This window comes from Myxine glutinosa, chromosome 1 (genome assembly GCF_964187855.1).
Source record: "Myxine glutinosa chromosome 1, kmMyxGlut1.1, whole genome shotgun sequence".
In the NCBI taxonomy this organism is placed as follows: domain Eukaryota; kingdom Metazoa; phylum Chordata; class Myxini; order Myxiniformes; family Myxinidae; genus Myxine; species Myxine glutinosa.
This window is the reverse complement of record NC_136261.1, coordinates 261,418,560-261,435,242: the sequence shown is the minus strand read 5'-3', so window position 1 is coordinate 261,435,242 and position 16,683 is coordinate 261,418,560.

Genomic DNA, 16,683 nt, shown 5'->3' with positions numbered 1-16,683 from the left:
ACATTGGGGTGATTCCATCTCTCCCTCCCTAGGAGGGACTGATGTTGAATTGGTAATGGCAAATTTTGATGTTGAGTTGAAAATGGCAAATTTTGATGAGAGTTGAAAATGGCAAATTTGATTGGTTAGGAGGGAGAGAAGACGAATTTGGTATATGGGAGGAACGGGGAAGACAGTAGGGATGTTTGTTGATTTGTAAAGTAGATGTTTATGGGTAGTGTTGTGTTTTGTGGATGCAGTAAGGGGTAAGGGAGGGGCCATGTAGGTTACCTGGTGGGGGGGGGCGTACGATAGGAACGTACCTGTCTCACCTGGTTCCCATGTGCCCCCAGTGTGCATCACCTTACATTGCGTGCACTTTTGCGCCCTTACCACCTTACTCACTTGTTTCTTCTTTTGTCTCCCACCTCCGAGGATCTGGCTTTGGGGTAGAGAGAGAGGAGAGAGAGGTGCTGGCTGCGCAGTTGTGGGCCTGCACTTTCGCTGTTTGCTGCCGGGATCGATACACCATATGGACCGCAATGTTTGTGGCCACCCACAATGGACCGCAGTTCGTTTGCGGCCAAGCACCACCCGGGGATGGACCTATGGGTCAACGTGGCACCTATGCCATACAGGTGAACCACTTTTAGTTGACACCAAGTGCACCACAAGAAGAGCAAGAGACACCTGCAGGGTTAGGGGTTGTCGCATTTATTTTTAATCATTGAACAATGGTGACTGCACCGATTGGTGGTGGGGTGGTGCTGTTGATGCTCGGAAAGGGTGCTCTGCACGTTATTAAAGGCCGTCGGCCACAGAGCACTCGTGGGTTGGTGTATCGATGCTGGCAAGCGCGCTCTCTCTATGCATAACATCTGCATGTGTTCCTCCAAAGACAGGTCCTGGATCGTAGTGTAGATATCAGCGTAATCTTGTAAATAATGCTCCCTACCGGCTGTATGTTTAGTTTGAGGATTCTTTCCGGATTCGGTTATCCTGTGGGTGTGTTTCTGTGAGGAGAAGGGTGCAACGTCGCAGGGGGACATATTTACTCATTTGTGAATATCTGTAAAACTGTCGCACTCAGGGTAGAGTTAATAGTAGAGGGAACTACATTGCGTGCCACACTAAAGTAGGTAAAAATTTATCGGGTCGGGACGCCCCGAGGGTAGAGAAGGGTGCAATGTTGCGAATATGGAATTTGGCCTCCATATCCGCTTGTAAATATTCCCCTATTTTCTCCAATACTCCCCAACTTTCCCCAATCCCCCATTCCCTAGTCCCATTGCATGTAAATAACAATCAGTAGAGCCGACCTTCCCCTTATTCCCCCATTAAATGTCGTGCCCAGGTCCACCGCACCACACGTAGACAACTTTCGGACATCTTCCTAGTTATTCTTAATCTATGTCAGTTAAGGCCTCGTTTCCATTAATTATGACTCTTCGTTGCACCAGAATGTGATTATATGGCATCAGTAGTGAGTTTAGGACCTTTCCCATACCTCCTTCCATCTTCTTCCCCAACAATTACAACAACAACAGAGGAGATGGCGGCGGAGCGGGGGAGGATGCGTCCTCCCACCGGCTCGATTAGCTCCAGACCATGCGCTCCACGGGGTTACCACGAAGGGGCTCCTTGTCAGCTCCTCGTCAAGGGCGGAGCCTGGTAAACCCCCCGCACGCACCCAATGAGAAGCAACGTGCCGATTCCACGAGGCGGAGCTAACGAGCCGAGGGCGTGTCACTCCCCGCCGGATATACGCGGCCCCGCGCCGGATGTGACGTCAGATGCGCACCCAGCTTGGAGAAGGAAAGCCACCTGCGAGCGCTGAGTCAGATGCACCCCCAGCTTGAGCAGACAAGACGCCATCCGAGCGCTGCGACCTCCCCGCATCTCTGGACCGGACCGAGTCGATTCTGACCTTTGAGCCCAGGTGCACCTGGAGCCATCGCTACCCGCCTGTCCTTTCCATCAATCCCCGTGTGAGTCAGCCTTGTCTCGTTTGTCTGTCGTCTGTCCGGGGTTAATATAAGAGTGTGTCTAAGTGCCTGTCTTTCTGTAATATACCTCTAGCCCCTGTAATCTAACCTTCCGCCTTAATATAACCTCCTCCGGAGGTCTTGAGAACTGAACCCCTGGTGTCGTATTGTGTTATTGTGATCCAGCCGGGTGTCTTCTTTTTCTTATTGAGCCAGCATCGCGCGACTTCGTCAACGTCGAGTATAGTCGGGTAATTTGTGCGGACACGACGGCCATTCCGCTCGGCCCACTTTAACATCAAAGTCGTGTCTGTAACAATATGTTTTCTGTACCGTCCTCCAAACAGTGATGACTCCATTTACATTTTGCTGTCGGACAACATGGACCAACGTCTATCAACTCATCCAAACTCTCTCTGCCTCATATGTGGCGACTTCAAATGTCATCATGCCAGCTGGCTGGGTGTGGGTTCATCTCTCACCAGCCATGGCACCTCAGCAAAGGACTTCTGCGACTCATTGGTACTGACACAATCTGTCAATTTCCCGACCCGGATCTCAGTCAATGGAGTATCTTCTCTTCTGGACTTGGTTATAACTAACTTCCCTGCAAATGTCTGCTGCTCTTCCTCTGCTCCAATCGGTTCTTCTGATCATGTGCTTGTTAAAGTGGACATCTCTCTGGCCATTCTCAGAGAGCCTCCTCAGCGCAGATGAGTCTGGCCTTTCACTCAGGCCGACTGGCACGGGCTGCAAGCAGCCATCAATCACCTGGACTGGTCTTCCATTTCTACTGCCTCTGACATCAATTCTTCCTGGGAATTCTTCCAAAGCAAACTACTCTCTCTCATGCACAGATTTATCCCAGCTCATCTTCAGTTGTCTTACCCTTCCTCCCGTCCATGGTACACTGAATCTTGTGGTGAGGCAGTTGCCCTGAAACAACTTGCCTTTTCCTCGTGGATGGCAAATCCAACTGAAGGCAATCTCAGTTGCTTCCACCAAGCTCGAAACAAGTGTGTGTCTACCCTCAGGAGTGTCAGGAAGCACTATTTCTCCACACTCAAGATTGAACTCTAAAACCTGTCTCCTTCCTCCAAATCCTGGTGGCGTCTGGTCAAATCCGTTTCTGGTGTTTGTTCCCCCTCCATCCCCTCCCTTACCTCAAATGGCTACACAGTTGACAACGCACATGACAAAGCCGAATGCCTCAACTCTGTGTTTGCCTCAAAATCTTGTGTCCCAAACCCATCTCTCTCTGTTCCCGCCTTTCCCAGTCGAACCCAACTGCTCCTGGACTCTGTGTCCTTCTCTCCTGACAAGGTGGAGAAGTTTTTATCAAACCTCGACTCTGATTCTGCAACTGGACCAGATGGCATCAGCCCACGGGTCCTAAAATCCTGCTCTGACACTCTATCTCACCCTCTCTCTGTTCTTTTCACCCTCTCTTTTGCTCCAGATCATCTGCCAGCATCTTGGAAATCAGCAAACATTACTGCTTTACACAAAAAAATGTGCAAAAACAGATCCTTGCATCTACAGACCAATCAGCCTGCTTCCAATTTATCAGCAAATTCATGGAATCCATCATTGCTTTGGATATCAAATCCTTCCTCTTCTCCAATGGCTTGATCTCTGATCATCAATTTGGATTCAGACCAGGTCATTCCACTCTGGACATGTTGCTTCTGCTGTCTCAACAATGGATGGAGGTCCTCAATGCCAAACAGGAATATCGGAGCTGTCTCACTTGACATATCACGTGCCTTCGATACGGTCTGGCACCCAGCTCTGCTCACCAAACTCTCCTCCTATGGTATCCATGGAAATCTCCACTCATGGCTTGCGGACTTCCTCTCTGGTCGTAGGCAACGTGTGGCCCTGAATGGATTTCTCTCATCTCCCCTACCTGTTCTGGCTGGAGTTCCCCAAGTAGTGTTCTGGGCCCTGTGCTATTTCTGGTCTTCATCAATGATCTCTCCGACTCTCTGGAAAATCCTCTCTATCTCTTTGCTGATGACTCCACTATCTGCCGCTCCATTCCTTATCCCTCAGATCGGCAGTCTGCAGCCTCCTCACTCTCTGCAGACATAGACAAAATCACAGACTGGTCAAACAAGTGGAACATGTCTTTCAATCCTGACAAATCTCACATACAATCTAACACTCTTACAATGTCTCTCCGAAAGGACCGACTGGAAAACCCTCCCATCTACTTTCTCAACAATCCTCTCCAAGAAGTTCTGTCGCTCAAGCTTTTGGGGCTCACTATCTGTCTGATCTTTCTTGGGAAAACCACATTTCCAAGCTGGCCTCCAAAGCCAGTCGCCGACTGGCCATCCTCCATCGTGCGAAGTCCTTCCTTGGCACAGCTGAGCTCCTCACCACATACAAGGCTTTCATCCGCAGCTAAATGGAATACTGTTCCCCCCTCTGGGCTGGTGCTCCTGCCTCACACCGAGCTCGGCTTCACGCTGTTGAGGCCAAAGCTTTCAGAATCATTGGAATCTCCTGCGATGAAGATAACTCCGAGGGCCTTTCACTCACTCACCGCAGGCAGGTTGGTGGTCTTTCTGTCTTCTACCGACTCCTCTCCGGCCTTGCTCCCCCAGCTCTCTCTGTGCTCTTTCCCCCCAATATTCCTTCAGGTCACACAAGATCTGCCTGCAACCCTCTTTTGGTTAAACTGCCGAAATCTAGGCTCTCTGCTCACCTTCACTCTTTCATTCCCCTTTTCTCCCGCCTCTGGAACAAACTCCCCCACTGCCTTCAATCCCACTCCTCCCTCCAGGTCTTTAAAACAGCTGTTCACCACCATCTCTTATCTTCCCCTATCCAAAATCTTGATCTTTTCTACCCCTGCTAATTCACCACAGAGCCCTTGCAGTGTTCATATGTTTTATACCTCTCCCACCTCCCCCTCCCACATTTCTCCCGATGTCCCTGCTCTCAAATGTTGTGTTTGTGTCCTTCCCCCTCTCTCCCCATCTTGTCTGCCGCTCCCCCTTTTTTTGTGTTTTTTGTGTCGGTTTGACTTTTTGTGTGATTAATATTAGCTCTTTCACGAGCCTCGATGTTGTATACAAAAAAAAAAAAAAAAAGTTCGTCAAGTTCATCACAACACGAGTCCTTTATCTCTCTCTCTCTCTCTCTCTCTCTCTCTCTCTCTCTCTCTCTCTCTCTCTCTCTCTCTCTCTCTCTCTCTCTCGCAGCAAAGTCCTCTGATGTAAGTCCTCTTACCTCTCTCTCTCTCTCCTCTGCGAGTCCTCTTATCTTTCTCTCCCGCAGCAAGTCCTCTTATCTTTCTCTCCCGCAGCAAGTCCCTCTTATCTTTCTCTCCCGCAGCAAGTCCTCTCTCGCTTATCCGGCGTTCCTCTGCGAGTCCTCTCTTTGCAGCAGTCCCCTCAGGCAGCAGTCCTCTTGTCTCTCTCTCTCCTCTGCGATTCCTTTCGCGCTTATCCGGCGTTCCTCTGCGAGTCCTGTCGAGGGCTTTTGCGCAGCGGTTTTATAGCTACGCCCCCGAACCTTCTGGAACTCACCGACTCTTCTCACCACGCCCTCTGACGCCATGCCGCCGCCACCACCTCTGAGCTCTGATTGGCGGCTCAGGCTTACCGTCATTGCTTCTGCCGCTCCACCTCGACTCCGCCCCGATCCTTCCCTGCCTGCCTCGTGTTAACTCGCCCAATATGAACCAACGTTAATGCAAAAGGGATTGAGGCTGCGGGCGTAGGATGATCGGTGGCAGTAGGGCCTATTTTCCTGGCTCCTACTCAATGCAGAATTAACACTGGAAGGGAACTAAGCTCACAAATACTAAGACATAACTATACTATTACGAGGCTACATGTTGCTTGTGTGACTAATTATGGGGGACAGACTTTAACCTTTTTTAAACTCACTTGACAGACTCAAAACCGCAACACTGCCCCCCTCCCTTGTCAGACTCGTCCCTGAGTCGAACCTACAAAAACTGGAACGACCGGTTTTGAGAAAGAGTTGGGACTAACTTTTAATTATGTGTGACACTTAGATGTGGTTCCCCCTAACATTTATTGTAACCCGTGTGTGCGACAGTTTTAAAACACTAAATATGTCCCACCTACTGCGTTTAGTAGCTAACTACAGAATCACGCCCACAATTAATCGAATTGCGGAATTATTTTCAAACTAAACATAAAGCCGGTGGGCAGCATTTTATATACAAGCACAAATCTAACTTATTTACAGTTCTATGACCCAGGACCTGTCCTTTTTGGAAAGAAGTTGGAGGGGAAGAAAAACACAGCAATGCACCAAAAACACATTTCAAAAATTCACAGTTCACAATTCACATTTGCTGCTGGTCTGGCATCTTCTGTCTTCCTGCATCTTCTGTGTGCAATAAAACTTACAGTTCTTCTTTCCGAGCACACCAATAATAAAAATGTACAAAAAGTGTGTTCGTTTTTATTTTGCCAGCAGGGCCAACCCTATGTGGTCCAACTGCATGACTGATGCCACTCAAAACAAGTGGTCCGAAGATGCAAGGTGAGTTTGCAGCAAAGTGCAAGGCCACAAAACCTGTGGTCCATAATGTGTAATGTGGTAATGTGCAGCAAAGTGTCTGTGGCAGAAAGTGCTGCACATGTGCAGCAAAGTTATAAGAAATGAGAAGGAGACGGCAGCAAAGTGCCGCGCCGTTCATCTGCACAGGTGTAGCAATGTGCAGCAGGGGTGCTGCCAGTTGTCATGAAGTGCAGCAAGGGTGCTGCACAGTTCGATGTTGCTGCACAACTCCTCCTCCAAGGTGGGTCCAGGGTTGGGGGGAGAGACAAAGCACGGTCAGCAAAGCAGAAAGGGCGCAAAGGTACACATCAACAAAAGGTAATGGAACGCGAGGGGCGCGGAGGAGCGAGCAGAGCAGACTCGTCCCTAACCATCCATACCCCCCAACGTCGGCTTGCACTACAGTACCCGAGGACTTCCTTATATTTACAAATTCGTCACTACGTTCTGTCTCCCATATCCCCCTCTACTCCAAATTCGTCTCCCAATCCCTCCCAGGAAGGAAGGAATGGAACAAACACATTGTCTCATCACGTCGAGATGAGTCTCACTTACTCAAATCAGTCACTTGGTGCTGGTGCAGAGCTTTGTCATCCTCGGTAAATGGATGTGGATGGCGCGAAGGGACTTCTCTTCCTAACTACTCTAATGACATTAACTCACTTACACTACCCGGGGTCATGCCCTGCCAATCGACCTCTTTAAACTATGTGGTTCTAAAAACCAAATTCCCATTGACCACTCTGCGGTGCCCCTGAATTTGGGTCTCACTCCCCAATTTTTCCTACTGTGCCCTTGCACAATTTTGGGGCTGGGTCATGTGGCTCCACTAGCAGGTCTACCTACCTGCGCACCTCCGCCAAAGAAGTCGCCACCCGAGCTTACCTGCTCCTGTGACTACCTAACTGGGGAAGGCCCCTCCTGGCTCTTTACCCCTCTGATGCCCTCTCTGACATTGGGCTACCCGGGTAGGCCCCATTGAACAACTACTCACAACCCTAACTGGCTCCCAGAGCCTACCTGCGGCCTCAATTTGCCGACAAACTACCAGTGGCGGAGTGCTCCAATAACTATATGCACCAACAAAGCCACACGCCCAGCCATTCACTGACTCATGAACCGAACCAAAGCACTTCATGCCACTTCCCGCACCACAGGTGTCAATATCCAAACAATTTACCTAAGCCCTCTACCTGACTTTACACTACCCACCCCGGGTATTAGTAAATGGGTCCATCTCCCCCCATTCACTCCTTCGCACCATGCATTCCACCCCATTTATTCCACACCAAATTTTCTCACACACCATTTATCTCGCACACCACTTTTCTCGCACACCAAATTCGCACACCTTTTGTGCTCTTACGCCTTTTCCCATACACTCCAACACAACTCCATCTGTCTCAATACACAAATCCTCACACACACAGCATCATCTAGCTGACTACTTTTTTTTTTTTCTTTTCTTTTTTTTTGTATACTGAATCGAGGCTCGTGAAAGAGCTGACATTTACTTCACAAACAAATCAACCAGACAAACAAAATATATAAAAAGAGGGAGCGGAAGACAAGAGAATGGGAAGCACACAAACACTTGAGAGCACACAACATTTGAGAGCAGGGAGATGTGTGGGAGGGAGAGGGCTCGGGGGGAGGAGGCGTGGGAAGGGGTGGGGAGGGGGTGGGGGGTGGGAGAAGTATAAAACACAAGGACACCAAGGACTTCCAGGTCAGAAGTTGGTATTTCAAAAAGTGGAATTGGGGTGAAATTATCGGGGATAGAAAAGATCAAGGTTTTGGATGGGGGAAGATAAGAGATGGTGGTGAACAGCTGTTTTAAAGACCTGGAGGGTGGAGTGGGATTGAAGAGAGTGAGGGAGTTTGTTCCAGAGGCGGGAGAAAAGAGGAATGAAGGAGCGAAGGTGAGCAGAGAGTCTTGATTTTGGCAGTTTAACCATAAGAGGGTTGCAGGCAGATCTTGTGCGACCTGTAGGAATATTTGCGGGACAGAGCCCAGAGAGAGCTGGGGGGGGGGGGGGGCAAGGCCAGAGAGGAGTCGGTAGAAGACGGAAAGACCACCAACCTGCCTGCGGTGAGTGAGTGAAAGGCCCTTGGAGTTAGCTTCATCGCGGGAGATTCCAATGATTCTGAATGCTTTGCTTTCAACAGCGTGAAGACGAGCTAGGTGTGAGGCAGGAGCACCAGCCCAGAGGGGAGAGCAGTATTCCATTGAGCTGCGGATGAAAGCCTTGTACATGGTGAGGAGCTCAGGTGTGCCAAGGAAGGACTTCGCACGACGGAGGATGCCCAGTCGGCGACTGGCTTTGGAGGCCAGATTTGAAATGGGGTTTTCCCAGGAAAGATCATGGCAGATAGTGAGACCCAAAAGTTTGAGTGACAGAACTTCTTGGAGAGGATTATTCAGAAAGTAGATGGGAGGGTTGTCCAGTCGGTCTTTTCGGAGAGACATTGCAAGAGTGTGAGATTTGTCAGGATTGAAAGACATGTTCCACTTGTTTGCCCAGTCTGTGATTTTGTCCAGGTCTGCAGAGAGTGAGGAGGCTGCAGACTGTCGATCTGAGGGATGAAGAATGGAGCGACAGAGAGTAGAGTCATCAGCAAAGAGATAGAGAGGATTTTCAAGAGAGTCGGGGAGATCATTGATGAAGACCAGAAAAAGCACAGGGCCCAGAACACTGCCTTGGGGAACTCCAGCCTGAACAGGAAGAGGAGATGAGAGAAACCCATTCAGCGCCACACGTTGACTACGACTAGAGAGGAAGTCCGCCAGCCATGCGTGGAGATTTCCATGGATACCAACAGAGGAGAGTTTGGTGAGCAGGGCGGGGTGCCAGACCGTATCGAAGGCACGTGATATGTCAAGGGAGACAGCTCGAATTTCCTGTTTGGCATTGAGGACCTCCATCCATTGCTGAGAAAGCAGAAGCAGCATGTCCAGAGTAGAGTGACCAGGTCTGAAACCAAATTGATGATCAGAGATCAAGCCATTGGAGAAGAGGAAAGATTTCATATCTGAAGCAATGATGGATTCCATGACTTTACTGATAATTGAGAGAAGGCTGATTGGTCTGTAGTTGCTAGGATCTGTTTTTGCACCTTTTTTAACTTCCCCTAAAACTCATGCTTCCCCGTCTTCCCTTTACACTAAGCACTCGCTCATCATTATCAACCACCTAATCTAACTACGTCCCCTCTACCTGTACAAATGTCACTACTTAAATCTTGTCCCTATTGTCTGCTGATTCCCTAACAATTATCCTAGCCCGCCCTCGGCGAGCTTCGGTGCCCCATGGAGGTAACCATCGCTGGTCCCTCCATGTGCATTTCACTGCCATCCCCCTAATCTAATGCTCATGAGCCCGAATGTGAGGAATGGTAAAACTACCATCCCCCCACACTGGGTACCATTCGCCAACACTATTGCTAACCGTCCACTATACTTGAGCCTCTCCATGTGGAAATACATCGTCGGCACAGCTCGGCTTCGAAAAGCCGAGCGATGCATGCGGCTGGTTGGTCTACTATTGGTTGGGTCCGTCCGGCATTTTTAATCCAGGGGAGGAGGCTTGGTTGGGCCAAGGTTCAAGGCGGCATCCCTGCACGGAGCCTTGCGGTCCCCCGCACGATGGCCGAACCGCCCACGGTCGGAGCACCGCAGCCGCCAGGGGGCACGGCTCCGAAATCTCCTACCTCCCCTTGAACCGCGCCGATCGCCTTTCCCGCCAAAGCGCGGCACCGACCATACAGGGCAGGGCCCGGTGCGAACCGTGCACGCCGGTCCTTGTGAGACCGCCAAGGCAACGATCCCCGCTGGTCCCCGCAGCACACAAAGCACACCACGCACCGAGGGCTCGCGTCGGCTATACGTCGCGCTAAACGCTACCCCGGTCTGCGTCGATGCTCGAGCCGCATTCTCTCCACACGCGACCCGTTCCACTCTCGTACACCGCGGCGCCACCATACACTCCATGCATTCCGTTACTGCACTCTCCTGTGCACACTCTTCTCTTGCACACTCAGGTGCACACCACCCAGGCGCCCTCACGCCATTCGCACACTCCATTATCACACATCCTCGCGCACACACTGGCGCACTCATACCCCTCACACACTCCGTTACACACTCTGTAACACAATCGGCCATTGCACACCCTCACACACACTCTTTCGTTAAGTACTCCATAACGTCCATGGGTGTGCACTCTCCCGGTACACACCCAATCACGCGCTCTGGTGTGCACTCCTGCACACTCTCTACAACACGCTCTGGTGTGCATCCTCTCTCAATCTCCTCGGCCATCGCACACTCTGTTCCACACTCTTCTTCGACGCACACTCCTTCACAATCCTTTAAATTCCCTTCCCTGACAAGACTTTGGTAGAAAACGGACAGGAAGCCAGTTCAGGGCACCGCCACATGGGCTGCAGCCAGCTACATCTCCGGCAGGCCTCGAGTAACATGCGCTATGACCACGCTACAGGCCTGTGATTCAGTGGAGCGCACTGATTGGGTGGCGCGCCAAGGCTGACGTCACCGCGCCAAGGTTATTTAGGGTCGGGCCGAACGACATTTTCCCTCTTGCTCGACCCCTGGTTCTCTTGCGCTTGCACGTCCCTTTGTCTCTCTGGCACGTCCAACTCTTGAGAGAGCTCACTTGGACTTGGCTGATAGCGTGCAGTCGCACTTGCGTTCTCTCCTCCTGCAATTTCTTCGTTCTAAGTTTGTGCCTCGTGTTGGAGATCGACCGTGTGTGGAGCTCGCCAGCCTGCGTTGGACGCGTGGTGCTTGGAGCGAGGCCTGGTGGTGCTGGGAGGCGGACGGAGTGGGCCGCGTGGGACGTCGATGGACGCAAGACTACAGACGAGTTAAGACACACCACACTCACGAATACACTACGTGTTCTTTTCATTAATTCATCCCTTGTTCGTTTCTGAAGTCTGGTGTGTGGGATCCCAAATTAGGACTTTTATTTGATTACGGTCGCGTTCATTGTTTCGGGTTCCGTTTAATGAATCTTTATTTTTGTACATTAGAAATCTTGTGTTTGTCGAGTTTGGTTCATTAATTCCCCGCAGGATCGAAGCCGCGGTCGGCGCGCTCCAGGTAAGTGCTTTTGCCGCAGCCTTCCATTTCCCTTCTTCCTCCCACGTTTTCTAGCCGAATCCGAGTTGGTCGTCGCCTCAGTTAAAGCCGTTCTGGTCCAACCGTGAGCCCTGGTGTTAACCAAAAGGGTCCGTGCGACAATATACATATATATATATATATACACAGTATATACAGTCATGGCCAAAAATATCGGCACCCTTGCAATTTTTTCAAATAATGCACCATTTCTTCCAGAAAATTGTTAAAGTTCAAAAATATTTTGGTATCCACATATGTATTGCTTTGGTTTGCAGTGGAACAAAACAAAAAAAGCTGAAAATTTTACGAAATCTTAGCTTATTTCACACAGAAATCCTAAAATGGCCCGGACAATATTATTGGCACCTTTTAGAAGTTGTTAGAAATAATTAGATTTCAAGCAGGTGATTCTCCTTCACTTTGGAATTGAACTCACCTGTTGTGAGTTGCAGGTGCCTGCAATATAAAAATCACTCATTCAACCAGTTTTAATAGAGAAAAGAGTCATTATGCTGTTCTGTGTCAATGTGTGTACCGCAATGAGCATGGAGAAAAGAAAGAAAACCAGAATTGTCTGAGGAGGTCAGGCATGATTGTAGCCAAGCATGGACAATTTCAAGGCTACAAGTCCATCTCCAGAGACCTTGATGTTGCTGTGTCCACCGTACTCAATGGTATCAGGAAGTTTAAGGCCCATGGCACTGCAGCCAACCCTCTGTGGACATGGCCGCAAGAGAAAACTTGATCGAAGATTGCAGCAAAGGATTGTTCGAATGGTGGAGAAAGCACCTCAATCAACTGCCAAACAGATTCAAACTGACCTTCAGACACAAGGTGCGACAGTTTCAAATCACACCATCAGTCGCCAACTCAATGAAAGGGGGTTCTATGATAGGAGACCCAGGAGGACCCCACTGATAAGAAAGCCTGATTGGAGTTTACCAAAACACATCTGAACAAGCCAAAATCGTCCAGGAAGAATTTCCTGCAGACAGATGAGACCAAATTAGAGCTTTTATGTAAAGCATATCATCTCTATGTTTACAGAAAACAAAATGAAGTCTTCAACGAAAATAACACCTTCCCTGCAGTCAAACATGGAGGAGGTGCAGTAATGTTTTGGGGTTCCTGTGCTGTCTCTGGTACTGGGTGCCTTGAATGTGTGCATGGCATCATGAAATCTCAAGATTACCAAGGCATTTGGAGCGCAATGTTGAACCCAGTGTCAAAAAGCTGAGTCTCCTTCGAAGGTCATGGGTCTTGCAGCAGGACAATGACCCCAAACACACTTCAAAAGGCACCCAGGAATGGTTCAAGACAAAATGCTGGGCTGTTGTGAAGTGGCCAGCAATGAGTACAGATCTAAATCCCATTGAATAACTGTGGAGAGATCTGAAAACAGCAGTTGGGAGAAGGCACCCTTCAAATCTGGGAGAACTGGAGCAGTTTGCACAAGAAGAGTGGGCCAAACTGCCAGTAGAGAAATGTAGGAAGCTCATTCATGGCTCTAGGAAGCGCTTGACTGCAGTTATTTTGTCCAAAGGCTACCAAATATTAAGTCTTGGGTGTCAATAAATTTGACAATGCAATGTATTTTCATTTTCTGATTTTTTTTTTTTTTTTACAAGATCTAAAGCTCGTAATGGAGTGCACGCACACACACACACACACACACACACACACACACACACAAACACACACACACACACACACACACACACACACACCAAGGATATATTAAGGATATATTTTATTAAGGATACATAGATTATTATTAAGGATTAAGGATATATAGATTTAAGGATATATATTTAAAAGGATATATTAAGTTCTGAATAAAAAAAAAGGTTCTGTAATATTAACAGTGAAACAAAGAATTGTGGAGACCAAATACTTTTGTCAATTTCAACTTACTTTTACAGGAAATTGTGAATTATTTGAAAAAAGTGCAAGGAGCCAATATTCCAATATTTTTGCCCACAACCTAAAGATATATATAGCTTCGCTGCAATCTTCGATATATATATATATATATATATATATATATATATATATATATATATATATATATATATATATATATATATATTATATATATATATATATATATATATCTATATATATATATATATATATATATATATATATATATATATTGTTACGGACCGCAGATAAGATGTTGGTTTTGCCGAGCGGAGGCCCCACGGCCCTAACAGTTACCCCGACTAACCCGATTCCCGAACGTTGGCCGGATCGCGCCACAGATATTCAATATGGAAAAGACAAAAGCGACTCGGATGTGAAGAAGAAGACGAAGACGAAAAAAAGGTTGGAAATACTACTAAATTTATTCCTACTATATACACGCTCAAAGTAACCAAGGAAGAAGGAAAGATAAGAAAATAATATACAGAAGAATTAGAGACACAGTGCAATTATTACCTTATACAAGCTTAATTAAATACCCATGGACAAGACACACAGAACAAACTCACGTACACAAAAGGATGGAAAGGCAGGAGGTGGATGGCTGGAGGGAGAGGAAGGTCCAATGGTACTGCAGCACGATCGGCGCGTTTAACAGCCGCCGTTCCTTCGCGGCCCTGCTCCGGAACTGCCGTCAAGGCCACAAGCTGCTATCGTTGCTGCTGTGGTTGCGGCTGCTCTGTGGACGTCGCGTGCTTTGCCAGGACTCGTCTGGTCCAACCACACAACTGAACAACGTGCTTGCTTCTTGCCCAACTCTCTTGCTTGGTCCAACTTTGGCGAGCAAGGCGACGAATAGCAGGCTTTGTGCTTCCCTGGATGATCTTTGGCAGTACCTTGCGCGCGCGCTTTTATAGCACCTCCGGCGATCAAGCCGCCGGCCTTTAGGATACGGCCATCGGTCAGCTCGCCTCGGCCCTGATTGGTGGGCACAGGCCTTCTGACGCCACCCTTGATGACGATGGGCGGGCACGCCCTTCTTCCCCGAGCTGAGCACATGTTCAATGGTGGTGTTGGAGGGGATGTAATTGGCAATTGAGGCTTGGCAATGATGAAAGGGGAAAGTGAAAGGAATCTACTCTATTTCACTTGGTGCAATGGAGTGTCATATTAATGGAAGACAAGGCCTGACCTTAATACACATAATAAAGATATAACTATCAACCAGGGGGAAATCTATGATTGGCTAACGTGTATGCTTTATGGAATTAACTACGGGAATGCCCTTTGACCTTTATACAACACTGGAGGCAGGAGGGTCCAGAATAAAGCAATATTGCACAACAATTTACGATACAATACAACACAATAAAAAAAACATAATCCTCATATCCGCAACACTGCACCCTCCTCCTCTTAGGCACTACCCGGGCCTATAACTTTAACTTAGTGTGACACGTAGGTGTAGTTCCCTCTACATTTAACCTGACCCTGAGTGCGACAGTTTTAAAACATAAATAAATATGTCCCGCTGCTCCATTGCACCCTACCTAACAGACTCACGCCCACAGCTAACCGAATTGCGGATTGGTCTTCAAACTACACACTGATGGTGGGGAGCATTATTTACAGTTGATGCTACTTTATTTACAAAACTAACCCAGGACCTGTGATTGTTCTTTTGGGGGGGGGGGGGGGGGGGGAGACAGTCTGCTCTGCATCGACGCACTGTGAAAGCACCCAAAACACACCAAAACACCCTCAAGCACCAATCGGTGCACAGTCATCATTGTTCATGAAAATAAAAACAACAACCCCTAACCCTGCAGGTGGTCTCTTGCTCTTCGGCTCCCTCTGCTGGCTATTTGCTTTCTTCCAGATGTTGTCATTTTCTTTCATTTTCTTACTGGCGGCCTATTTGAATTTAAAATGAAATGCACCCAACGTGTCCATTGTTATTTATTTATGGCCCACAGGGCCGACTAGTGTGGTTCACCTGTGGGGCATCGGTGCCCTGTGATCAAGGTCCGCCAGCAAGATTTCGGGCCTTCATGGCCGGTTCCAGCAGAGGGGCCATGCCCCAACCCATGGGGTCCATAAGTGGTGCTCAGCCACAGACATGTGGTCCATAATGTGCATCGATGCAGACAGCTGGTTCTGGGAGTTCCGGGCGCACAATGGCCGACTCACACACGCTCCCCTCGGCGCCCAGTGGCGCACAGGTCCTCATGTGGGAGACAAAGGGGGGAAAGACAGATGAGCGAGGGGCAAGATCACAAGGGTACACATCAAACAAGGCAATGCAAGGCGAAATGCGTACAGAGAGCGAAGTGAGAAAAGCTCGTCCCTTCCGTACGTCACCCCCCCTGTCACCTACTCTACCCTTGCCCTTACCCCATATTTACAAAAATCTACACATTTACAAATTCGTCACTACTGTCACGTCTTCCCCATATTTCTTCTATTCCAAATTCGTCACCACAATCCCTCTAACCAAAATTTGCTATCACCCAATTCATCATCAATCCTCATAAGGAGGAAGAGATGGAACATCAAGCACAATGTCACACCCACGTCATGATGCGTCTCACAATCCAAACATTTGCATCATAAAAATAATAAAAACAAGCTGGCATGGTGTGGAGGTACGTCATCCCTGGTGAGTGGATGCAGATGGTGCGAGGAGACTTCAATCCTAACTATCCTCTAAATGACTTTAACACACTTTACACTACCCGGGGTCTTTCCCTGCCAAACCATTGGCAATCTTACTCTATGTGGTTTTAAAAACCAATTCCCATTGACCAAACTGTGGTGCTTCTCAATTTGGGGTCTCACTCCCCCGATTCATCTCCCTGTGCCCTTGCACAATTTCTGGGCTGGGTCATGCAGCTCTCCCAGCAGGTCTACCCACCTGCACACCTCCACCACTGTAGTTGCCTCCGAGCTTACCTGCTCCTTACCTAACCTATCTAATTGGGGAAGGCCCCTCCTGGCTCTGTCACCCCACTCGGTGCCCTCTGGCACTGGGCTACCCGGGTCCGTCCTCCGGATCCTCGGGCCCCATCCACAACAACTCTACTGGCTCCCAGAGCCCAC